The 12,182-nt window shown below is 38.7% G+C and overlaps 1 protein-coding gene across 1 annotated transcript in view; it reads right to left on the reverse strand.

Moving 5' to 3' along the window:
* The window catches only part of LOC5578119 (carboxy-terminal domain RNA polymerase II polypeptide A small phosphatase 1), a 201,460-nt gene that overhangs the window by 45,319 nt on the left and 143,959 nt on the right, over window positions 1-12,182 (reverse strand).

Here is a 12,182-nt window from a genome sequence, read left to right on the forward strand (position 1 = left end):
TATTATTCTAATTCATGCTGCCTTGCAATCAATTAACACGTTTTCTTCGCGATATCTGTTATCCTTTGTGGATCCGCTTTCCTAATGTCTATCATTCTCTGGCTCTCTACAGTTAACCTGAGAGAGACTCGCGAAGAGGAAAAATATCAACGTCATATGCAGCCCAGATTCCGCTGTCACGAAACGTCAAATGCAACCCACCGTTTTAATGGCTGAAAAAGTGAAAAGTATTGTATTCACAATAAACTGTTAATAAAAATCTCAGTCGACGGAGCAGTTTTTTTCCAAAGTTGCTGATAAATCTAAACACAAGATTAGTTATTTCTAATGTCTGCTACCTTTGTTCGCATGAAATTTCACTCAAAAGGCTATTTATGATTCGATGTGATTCAAACGCAATCATTTTTTGCTGAGAGGTTCATGTGAGACTTTGAACGGCTTGCGCATGATTGGCATAAACATAAAGTGGAATAAGAAAAAATCTCAGCAATCACAGAAAAAGAAGACCGTCTTCGCGAGTCTCGTCTCAGCAGTTAACTGCCGTTATACGCATAATTGTCCCATGTTCCAAAATATGCAATCGAGAAAAACGCGTTTGAAGATTTTTACACATTTAGGCCTCGTATTGTCCAGGTGTGTGGTAAATTAAATTAAAATCTTTACAATAGTATGAAGAATAGTGTATTCATTAGAGTCAAGAGTTTGTGTTATGGGAAAAATGTAAATTTAGCTACGAAATTAATAGTGGGACTATTATGCCTAGAAATACGGGGTTTTTGGTGAGTTTCTACGCATAACAGTCCCACTGATAGTAGTGACCAATTATGTGCTAAGCATACTGCTGTAGATGACTGTTCTTATGTATATATTGTACCGAATGTTGAGGACGTATATCCTCAAGGCTATGTTAAGGCACCTAATGGAGGCTTAAGTGACATGTGCCAAAAGGAGCCACGTGAGGGGAAGTGAAGAAATACGATTTTATAGTTACGGATGGAAAGCAAAGTTTTCTGTTTGTGTGATAATGAGAAAATGTATGAGTTAGTGAAAGAAAAAGTGGATGAGTAAGTTAGAGAGTTTATAAGATGTACTAAATTCCTATATCGACTCTTCCAGCTGCAGCCTTGACAGAAACTCATCGGCAAATTCAAGGTTATTCTGAGGAGTAAATATTCAACTCAAAATTCACGACACACATCTTCACACGATTTGACATTTCTTTGGACTTTGTTTGCAAAATCATCGCAAATTAAGTTTTAGAACCGCCAACATATTTGCCACTTGCACCAAAGAACCAGTTATCCGGAATAACGGCCAAGTCATCTAAAACCTCTTGAACTATTCTTTTTTTTTGACTATATTTGTAAATTCATGAAGTTTGGGAACTTTAGTGGCCATTTCCCCAAGAAACCGGAAATTCGGTACAATCCAACATGTGGTCAAGTCATGCAAATACATCTGAACTACCTTTAGATTTAATTTGAAAATTCATGAAAATGGATATGTCGCAAACCAGGTTTCAGATTCGCCAATATGATGGCCACCCCCACCAGTGAACCGGTATTCGGAACATCCCAGCATGTGGCAAAGTCATCCAAAAACGGTCAAACCATTTTTATTTAGACTTAGTTTGCTAAATCATGAAGTTGATTTGTCGCAAGCCATGGACTCGAAATTAAAGTGGTTACTGATTCTTCAAGTGGGATTACTTCAGTACTCCCCGCGACGAATTCAAAATTACGGTAAATTTCAAATCGATGACCACGGTTCCAAAAATTAGAAGAAATGAAATTCATTGAAAAACGATGGGAAATAATATTTTGACATTGAAAATTTCAATCAAATTTGACGTTGGGATCGCATGAATGATGAATGCATCCCGATAGTACAAACACATAAAACAGGTTGTTTTCCACATGGGTTGTAAAGCCAACGTAAGAAGATATTCAAAACGATTTTTCCAAACTCCAGCTAAATAAAAATTGCCTACTGAATATTTTTTTCGAGATCAGCGCAGCGAATTGTACAGTGTGACAGTTATGCGTAGAAACACAGTAGTGGGACAGTTATGCTTGGAAATTCATCAATGGGACAAATTGACTTGGCTTGCTTTTCATTGAGTTTCCGAACAAAGTTAATTTTTGGTAAGTGTTTTCTAAAACTATACGTAAAAATAAACTGTTTGATGACAAAAAGTCAAAATGCACAAAAAGTAACATGGGACAATTATGCGTATAACGGCAGTTAACTAGTCGTTTCATCCTCGTCGCAATGGACCTATGCACGAGTTCACTATTTGACGTTTGAGCGGTGCCGTGTTATTTATGTGACCATGGAAACCAGTGAATTCGGCACCGCTCAAACGTCAAATTAGTGAACTCGTGCATCGGTTCATAGGCCAGGAGAAGTGGATGAACTTGTCATTCATTTTTCTGTCAATTCTCATACAAAATCTACTTTTTCTTTGACATAAATTCACTCTAGGTGAACCACTTCCCCTGGCCTATTCTGTTTATCGCACAGTAAACAAAAGCAATGTTGTGACAGTTCTCACAGCAAACAAAGAAAATTTGTCAACTTTGCACTACTACGCAGGCAATTGGATTGGACTATTATGTGCAAAACGGATAACGGATTCACATTTTACTTTCAAATGTTCTTTGATAGTTTGTTGCCATCTTATTAAATATAACGTTATGTGAAACAGTATGTTTTTTGTAGGTATAGTTACCGTCTTTCATGTTGACGCATTCTGTCTCAAAAGTTACGCTTTTATACGGAGGTCGCATATTTACACAGGCACACTCTTCTGTCTTGCAGGAAGTCACATCTGGAGCAGCCAAAGGCTCGCTTCAAAATTTCTCCAGGGAAACGAAAAGGCCCAAAACGACGATGCAATGACAAAACCCGTTTTCCGCCGCCATTCACGAGTCACACGCGTAGGCGACGTTAATAAGCCATTTTACGAGACGTTCGAATGACGTTTTCTGGCGGGCCGCTCATTGTTGTTGTTCAAAAAACTAGCCTGATATCTGAATGGCGCTGGTCACATTTTTGTTGGCAATGACGTCCCCGTCTCTTTCAGCGCATGGTTCTACTCGGTTTACATGTATTATATTACCTGTAAATGAAAAATATCTTCTCTGCCTGCTGATTTCAATTTTACATGCGAAAATTAAAAACTTTGTTACACTGCCACCAGCGCCATTGTTGAATAAGCTCCTTCCAAATGTAGGGCTAGAAGAAACGTAAATAAATCGGCCCGCCAGAAACTTTCAAAGCTGGTAAACAAACGGAAACCATATGATTCGAAACGTCTCATAAAATGGCTTATAAAGGTAATTTATATGCGGCGATATATTTCGCACATCCTTGCGCGCTCTCTCCAATATCGACCCTTCCATCGTTCAGTCGATGCGCGTCTAGATAGGGGAACTAGGAGTAAAATGCGCCGTCGGGGTAAAAGATATTGTAGATATTGTATACGATATCTCTATCAATTTAAACGCCGCTCATAAAAAAAACGAGAGAATCTCTCGCGTATAGCTCTCTGTAACTATCATAACATGCAGTACATTTTGAGAAACTGTCGATCGTATACTGCTACAACTTTGATCAGATCGGGGTGGATAACAGTGCATGTTAAAACCCCTCTGAACAAGCTCCAAACATGGTGGACACTATTGCTATCGGATGTTCAGGGATTGTTCATCGTGTCAGTAAAGTAAAACGCCAACTCCCAACGGAAAACAAGAGAGAAAAGTGGATTTTATCATCGCTCTCTCTTTGGGGCTCTTGTTCGCTGCTCCTATTTATCAGACTTGTTACAACTTGCGATACGTTGCCGATCATAGACCGCAACGGGTGCGATGTTTTTCTACGCTTGCTTTGATCGTGCTTCAAAATCAAATGAGAGCGCATTCTGCAATGCCTGTGCTGCATATATCAGAGTTTGGAAAATAGGTAGCTTAATTTTTCTACTAAAAATCGTTCGGAACTAAGTGTCGCGTTATAAACTGCTGTTTTAAAAATCGTTGTTTGATCCTTGGTATGGTCTCATTTATTATAAATTTAGTTTCTTAAATAAGATTTTCTCAATTCAATTACCGTTTTTAGTAATTACGATCTAATTTATGCAGCTTCCCTGTAAACCCAATTAGAATAACTTTTTCGGCGAGATTTACAGGAAAAAAAATAAGTTTTTCCCTATGGGGCGCATATTAACCTCGCCTTCCCTTATCGGCTGTTTGGCGGCCACCAAAGCAGATCGAATGTAATCAGCTTAGGGGTCGTCCATAAATGACGTAGCTTTTTAGGGGGGAGGGGGGGCTTCACGAATTTGTGACGATGTGTGACGTGGGGAAGGGAGGGGTCCTAGCTAGTGGACGTAGCATTTTGAACCATTTCGGTAAAATGAGAGGCGCTGAAAAAAATGACATACAATTTTTTTTTTTCGAGAAAATTTCCTTTACGAAAAGATCTTCGACCAGCGGGATTCGAACCCACGACCCTCAGCATGGTCATTCTGAATAGCAGCGCGTTTACCGCTACGGCAATCTGGGCCCCGTTAGATTTGTTATTCGTTAGATTATCATAAAATTTCAGTCGGTAATGAATATAAAACTTTGTATTGAAATTCAGAATTTTTTGTTTTAACCCAACTACTAAGGAAAGTAAATAAAAAAAATGATAGGGGGGGGGGGTTACTTGATATGCTACGTATTTTCCAAGGGGGGGTATCAGCATTTGTGACGAAATGCTACGAGGGGGGAGGGGGGTGTAAAAAATCAGTGAAAAAATGCTACGTCATTTATGGACGGCCCCTTAGATGCTTTGCTGGTGGTGGGTAGACCTTTTGGGGAGTAAATATCCGACCAGGATAAAGGTAATGATGATGCTGATGAGCCTAGTGATGTAACAATATGGTGTACAAGCCTGTAAATTTCCTACTAAAAATAGATCGAGGAAAACAGTAACCGTTCGGTGGATGTCCCGATAAGCATTGATTAGGCCTATTTAAATGAAAATCAGATAATTAGCATAGAATTCTTGTAGGTCAAAAATTAGTGCTTTTGTACTACCTAGTCAAAATCATCAAAATGTAAAAAACTTTCAAATGAGTTACCTAATTACGTTAATCTAAGTAAGGACTTAGTGGGCTTTGTGGCCGTGCGGTTAGTGTTACCAAGCATTCAGCCGCATCGAGTCAAGGGGTGTGGGTTCGATTCCCGCTTCAGTCCGGAAAACTTTTCGTCAGGATAGTTTTTCGACTGTGCCACTGGGCGTTGCATGCTAGTCCGTTGTCTAGTGTGGTACTTCCTTCAAAGGGCAAATCGTCCACTGGAAGCATTAACGTGTCGGTGTCTAAGGACTTCGGGCCACCGGGAACCTGCTACATATGAAAATAGTCTTTTTGGAGACCCTACTTTGACAACATGTAGTTTCGGAACCAAATAAGTAGATGTTTTCCATTATGTATCTCCAGCAGTATGCACACAGAAATTGCACCCAAAGAAAATTTAATTGAAAACCATCAATGATTCTCAATATTATCTGACTCTCATCCAAAATACAAGTTTGAAGTGTTGATTACTATGATGATTTGATCATATTTTGACACGTAGCTCTGCTCGGGTTTGCACGTCGTTTGCTAATCTCTAAACACTTCACCATCAGCATCCGCTGCCGTGGACCTCAAACGAGCGAACCTTCCTAGAGACCATAGAAAACAACAATATCCTCGTCGGTGCAAAACTTTTACACAAGACCAGTATTTCAAGGTTCGGCATGTGCGACCAGAGAATTCGATCAATCGATTTTGTGTGTAACACCTTTACTTCACAGCGTCGCCCTTTTTTGCATGCCTGACCTGGTTGAGCAAGATTGAGTAAATAATGGGATTATAGATTGATTTATCGGTTCGAAACTTGACAGGCAGCACACAACAGTTGTCGGTTGTCATCAACCGTACAAAGTAGTTCATCGGAGAAGATGAATGCTACAATATCGCGTTGGGCACTGATTGGAGCAAATCAGCGTGAAATATTTCATTGAAAACCCTTAACCGGTGCCCTTCTAGTAAGTTCCCATGCAAATAACTGAACCATCAACGTCCGAGAAGGAAACTGTGGTTGACAGCTTTTATCGATTCAGAGCAGACTTTCCGACCGGAGCTTAAACGATATTAAATCGTTTTTCCAAGCCGCATCTCAATTTACATATCTTCGCTTCAGTTCGGTTCGATGGCTCTATTTCTTTTTCTCTGAAAAACGTCTTCCTCCTGCTAGGATTCCTTCATTCCGGTTGTTTACAGTTTCAAACGAGATGACTAAGGGTGGTGCGAGTAGTAACAACGAGATTTCCAGGAATCATTCTCTATTGCGGAATTAGCATGCTCTCAGTGGACGGATTTTCCAGCTAGAGATCCATTATATAGCGGCTAATGGAAAAGCATTTGAAATAATGCAAATTCAGTGGTGCTGATGAGAGGGGATTTGTTGATACTTTGGATGTACTGTTACGACTGACTATTTTTAGCTTATCTTATTAGCAACCGTTGTCGAAAATTCATCGAGCGCCTTTTGAAAGACTAATTTGGGGGAAGATAGCTATCAAACACAGCAGTTGATATTTCGGCGAAATGCTTGTAGATAAGCTCTGGAGAAGCTATCCATTATCATGCTTAATTTGAAATTAAACTCAATCTACTAGTTAGAAACAGATTTCTGGGCATTGATAACGAAATGTTTTCATTCTGATGTGTATCTACTCTTTGTAGGTTTGAATTGAATTTGAGTTTTGGTCTCTTTATATTCTTTATGTTTCCTATGACATGCAGTTATAAAACAAAATTACTGAAAACCTCAAAACTTTTGTGCTATTAACACATGAAGTATCTAGAGATTGTTAAACAAATGTGTCTTACTCGCTTTCATTAAATGTAATGAACTGTAAACTATGAATCATCGTTCGCCTCATAAAATAAAAGGAACATATAAGTACAGCACGCCTACATCAAGAATATGTCCCAGACAACACTAATCACTTTCCTTTTTGATGGGGGAAAACTTTCGATTCGGCGTTCTCTCCAATGGACTTGATGTAACGGTGGGCACGTGGCTGACTTCACCAACAGTATCTTGAAAGCCATTTAGGAGACTGAATGCAAGTTTCCGAACACACTCCCGCTGAAGGCTATAAAAGCTGAAAAAGTGGTGCCAACAATAATGTTCGGAAAATGGATTTTCAACGATAAACGAAGGGGAAGAAAAGCGGTGGATGCCACAACGCAATTTACGCTTCTCCACTCCAACATGGGAGAAATGGGTCTTCAATAGCTGTCAACCCTTTTGTCGAGGATAGACAACCGTTGATACCAGAATGCGTCTTTTGAGTAACATCATCGACTCTATACTGGATGAGTTGAAAAATTTGTTGGTATTTTTCAGGGACTGTCAATTTTGTTCAAAATTGTTTCATAACTATAGAACTAACAAAACTTACGTGTACAACACATGAGCGTAAACTCTCTGAATCGGAACTGCAAACTTGAGTAGGATGCAACTTGATGCATAGCTGATTTGGCAACGGCGTACGGAAAATTTCTACATAGCATTTGAATGGCGAACATGATTTACTAGGATTTTGTGCAAAACAGAGAATTTCTACACAAAAATATTTGGTATCCACGAAATGTAACTTTGGCATCATCCGGCCTACTAAGTCTTGGAAACCACTGGGCTACCGTAAAACCACGGCATAAAAATTAACAAGGCAGTCTCTTTACTGATGTAAATATCAAGTTTCATTGTAAACATGTGACGTCACTCCTATCGTACCATATACCTTCCGGACCACTAGATCATTTTTTTCGAAAATTTGTTCGAGGTGGATAGGAATGACGTCGTCAAGTAGCTGTCAGTTTTCGGAATATATCACCTTCTTAATTTTAGTACACCGTGCCGTAAAACGTTAGAAAGTTACCCGTCTCACATAGGTAAGGATTAGGGACAATGGAAATTCGCGGCAATATTCTTGAAATTTCGCGTTTGACCATAGCGATAAATTCAAGATTTCGCGGCTTTGTCGCGGTCCAATACTTTCGGTTATTGCAATTTCAGAGAAAACTTTCCGTTTTACGGTTCAACGGAAAGCTACCGCAGCTGTCACATCACTGATTTGCACTGGTAAATCATCAGTAGGCTTCAATGATACCTTGGATACCGCCTTGATGATTGTTGTTTGTTAGTGTTTTTCATAGCGCTTTTTCTTTCAAGCATACTATGATTGAATTGTTTGCTTCAATGATAGAATGATTTCGAAGCCTGCGGTAGAACTTTGACAGCTGCGGTAGAACTCGGCGGCTACCGCAAAACGGAAAATTTTCTTAACAACCGTAATATATTTTACCAAAAAATACATAGGGAGTCGATGCCAGTTATGGACCCTTTGCGTATTATGGACCCCTCACAGAAAAACAAAATTAACACACAAAGAAACTTTATTCCTAAGAAAATCCACCTGGGGAATTTCGATTGCATTGTTAGTCAGCAGTTTTAGGCAAAATATTTGGTTTGAGGCGCATAAATACAGATATTTGAACAGTTTTGTAAATGAAATCACACAAGAGGGTCCATAATACGCATTTCCAGGTGGGTCCATAATAGGCACGTCGGCAGCGAGCCGGATTACATGGGAATCAAATGGAAGGTCCATAATACGCAACGTCAAATTTGTAAACAATCCTATTATGGACCCCGGGAGGGTCCATAATAGGCATTCGGAAAACAGTTTTCCAAATGTATATTTCTCTGGGAAAATCGTATGATTTTGTATGTTGCATGGGTGTACTGTGAAGTGAAGACATTGAAATTGTTATTAGACTCCACAAAACGTATATCCGCCTGAGATATAATTGCGGAAAGGCGTCGAGAATGAATTTCACCTACTAAGGGGTCCATTATTAGCATTGACAGCCTATTTTGAGTAAAAACAGCACACACACACAAATGTGTAAATTTTGCGGAATTTCATTAAATTTCGTTTTATTTTACAAATTAAGACGATAGTTTTGATGCCAAAATGGTTATGCAAAATTTCAAACAAAAGTAGTAAGCCGAAAAGACGCCCAATTTCAAATTGAACGGTTATAGACTTTTTGGTGAAACTTCGACTTTAAGTAAATTAAACACCGCGGCTTCCGCGAAATCGTGAATTTCCATCGTCTCTAGTAAGGATGTTTCGAATCGAATCATTCAGAAGAGTTGGAAGGGTAATAGGAAAAAAACACTAGTTTTCGACCTACAAGAATTCTTTGCCAATTTTCGGATTTCCATACAAAATAGGGCAAAATCATATGCATGGGTCGAAAACTAGAAATAGTTCAAAAATTGGTGCTCTTCCCCTTGTAGTTTACGCAAAAAGTTACAAAATGATAGTTTTCACAGCTCAAGACATTTATCGCACGAGGCTTGCCGAGTTTGATAATTACGACGAGTGCTGCAAAAATGGAGTTCCACAACGAGTTGCATACAACATTTTTTTGCAATTTCGTAAAAAGACACTTAAGGGATCAGAAATCACAACGATATGCGATCACAATTAGTTTAAAATTTCTGAATATTGTTGCGTAATGATTCATTACGCAGTTGTGTAGTTGCGTGCTGAGACGAGACTCGCGGAGACGGTCTTCTTTTTCTGTGACTGCTGAGTTTTTTTTTTCTTATTCCACTCTGTGTTTTCATCAATCATGCGCCAGCCTGGGAGGGAGGCACCGATACTACACACGAAATTGGATACAATTGTTTTACAAATTGCAAGATAACTCCAGTTTGCCAACGACAATCAAGGCAGGCTTAGTGAAAATCTCTAGTTTTCATTTGTTGTGTACCTTCGATCTTTCTGGACAAACATTGAAAAAGGGCCACAGTTTTCTATGCGTTTAATTTTCAGTTTTAATGAAAACAGTAAAAAGAGCCTCATTCCAATACGTTACATTAAATTAGAATAAACGGTGCTCTCGTGACGTTACTTTTGAATGTGCATTAATTGATTCTAATTCGATTTTTGCTACTTTTGATGAAATGCAAAAATATGCTTAGGCTAATTACGTGCTTTTATCATGTTTGTCCATTGTTTAAGATCCGGGCTCACAGTGACAGTTCGTGACAGCAAAATCTCGGCTCACTGTGACGTAGAGAAATTTTGTATTGGTTTCTCCCTCCCAGGCGCCAGCCATTCAAACCTTCACATGAACATCTCAGCAAAAAATCATTGCGTTTCCCTCACACCGAAGCATAAATAGCCTTTTGAGTGAAATTCCATGCCAGCAAACGTAGCAGACAATAAAAATAATTAGTCCTGTGTTTAGATTTATCAACATCTTTGGAAAAACTGCTCCGCTGGCTGTGATTTTTTATTAACAGTTTATTTTGAATACGATACTTTTCACTTTTTCAGCCATAAAAATCTACGGGCTGCATTTGACGTTTCGTGACAGCAGAATCTGCATATGACGTTGATATTTTTACAGAAATGATATCTCCAAATACATTTTATTGTCTCCCAGCTCCATAGGCTAAAACTTTTGACATAAATCCAAGCAGTTTTTGATGATCATCATTGCTGCAAAGATACTTTGAAAAGCATGCTTTGGAAAAATCAATGCTTCGCATTAGATTCGTGCTTTTTGCATTTAGTTGCTCCTGTGCTCACTTGATCCAAAATAATGCATCATTGGTTCAAATCATTTCGAAGCAAACTGCATTCTCTAGACCTCGGTAAGCATAGAGAAAAATCTCAGTGTAAAGTAACGGTTCTCAGCTAAAGGTGTTTGGGACCGAGCCTCCTGTCGATTTCCCTGACGTCCCTGAGCGTAGAATCTCCCACAGATAATCACCCATTATTGTTTACGGCGTATTCAACTTTCGATCGAATCTTATTCGTTCGAATCCATGTCCCATATGATTTTGCTGGCGTGAAGGGGAATGGCAAACGATTTTCAATCGAAAGTGAGTTTGAACTTTTCGCTCGATATGCTGTTTCGCTCAAGAAAAGTAAAGACATTCCTTGACTGAATGGGTCAAGAAATTTCCTACAAAGAGTTCCCTTTGGAATACCATTTCTACTGAACTGCGTACTGTGATCAGAGAAATGTGATTTTCTTGACCATTCCTGAGAAGAAATTTTCCACTCATTGAGATAGGCGATCCCTTTTCTTATCAGAAGCAAACCAGCATTTAACAAGAATAGGGGTTTATAATCGTGCCTGTGTGTCTGTTTTGTGTTATCGTTCTCAACTTCGGATGCAATCGAGGATTTGTATCAAAATTTGGACCGCGGTTGCCTATAACTCATGGAGTTGGTTCGATAAAATTTTTCTTTTAGCGGCATTTGGAAGTCCATACAATAGGCAACTTTTGCTTCCTTTAAAATCTTGTGAGTTACAGGCGAATTTCGAGTTTTTTAAGTCTATGTTTGAAGTGAATTTTCTCCAATTTACAAAAAATACGTTCTGACAGTTTTTGCAGAAAAAGTTGCCTATTGTATGGCCTTTCGAATGCCGCGTAAAGAAATTTTTTATCGAACTAACTCCATGAGTTATGGGCATCTAAACATTTCAAAAGTTTTCCACTTAAATTTGTTTATAGCTTCAAAATTACAAGAATTACAAACTTGCGACATTCAGCAAAAATGTATGTCATCACTTTCTCTGCAACTTTCCTGAAGGCCACATTCAGGTAAAACTGAAAATAAAAAAGTTAGACCAAAATAACTGATTTTTCGGATCCACCCTAAATTAAAACTTTCAAAATTAATTTACTTAGCTCAAATGAAGAGTTCAAAAGTGTCTCCGGCAAAGTTAAAAAATCAAAATAACATTTTTTAAGAGTTTGCAGAAGAGCGCAGTCACATATTTCAAAATTTATGCTTAAATAAGGGCCACCCTATTCAACTTTTTTCTTAGAAGATGCAAAACTCAATTACGAATAACTTCTCTGAAAACATCGAACGTCTAAAGTCGACGATAACAGAGAAAACACTTTTTTCGTGCTAAACTATCGATTCGCAGGTTGCAGAACCACTTGGGCACTTCCATGATTCACTTTGGCATGGGGGATTTTTCTCGACCGATTTGTCTGAAACTTTGTAATAATAAGCGCATCAATACGACGCATATTATG

The sequence above is a fragment of the Aedes aegypti genome, chromosome 3 (genome assembly GCF_002204515.2).
Source record: "Aedes aegypti strain LVP_AGWG chromosome 3, AaegL5.0 Primary Assembly, whole genome shotgun sequence".
Taxonomy (NCBI): Eukaryota; Metazoa; Arthropoda; class Insecta; order Diptera; family Culicidae; genus Aedes; species Aedes aegypti.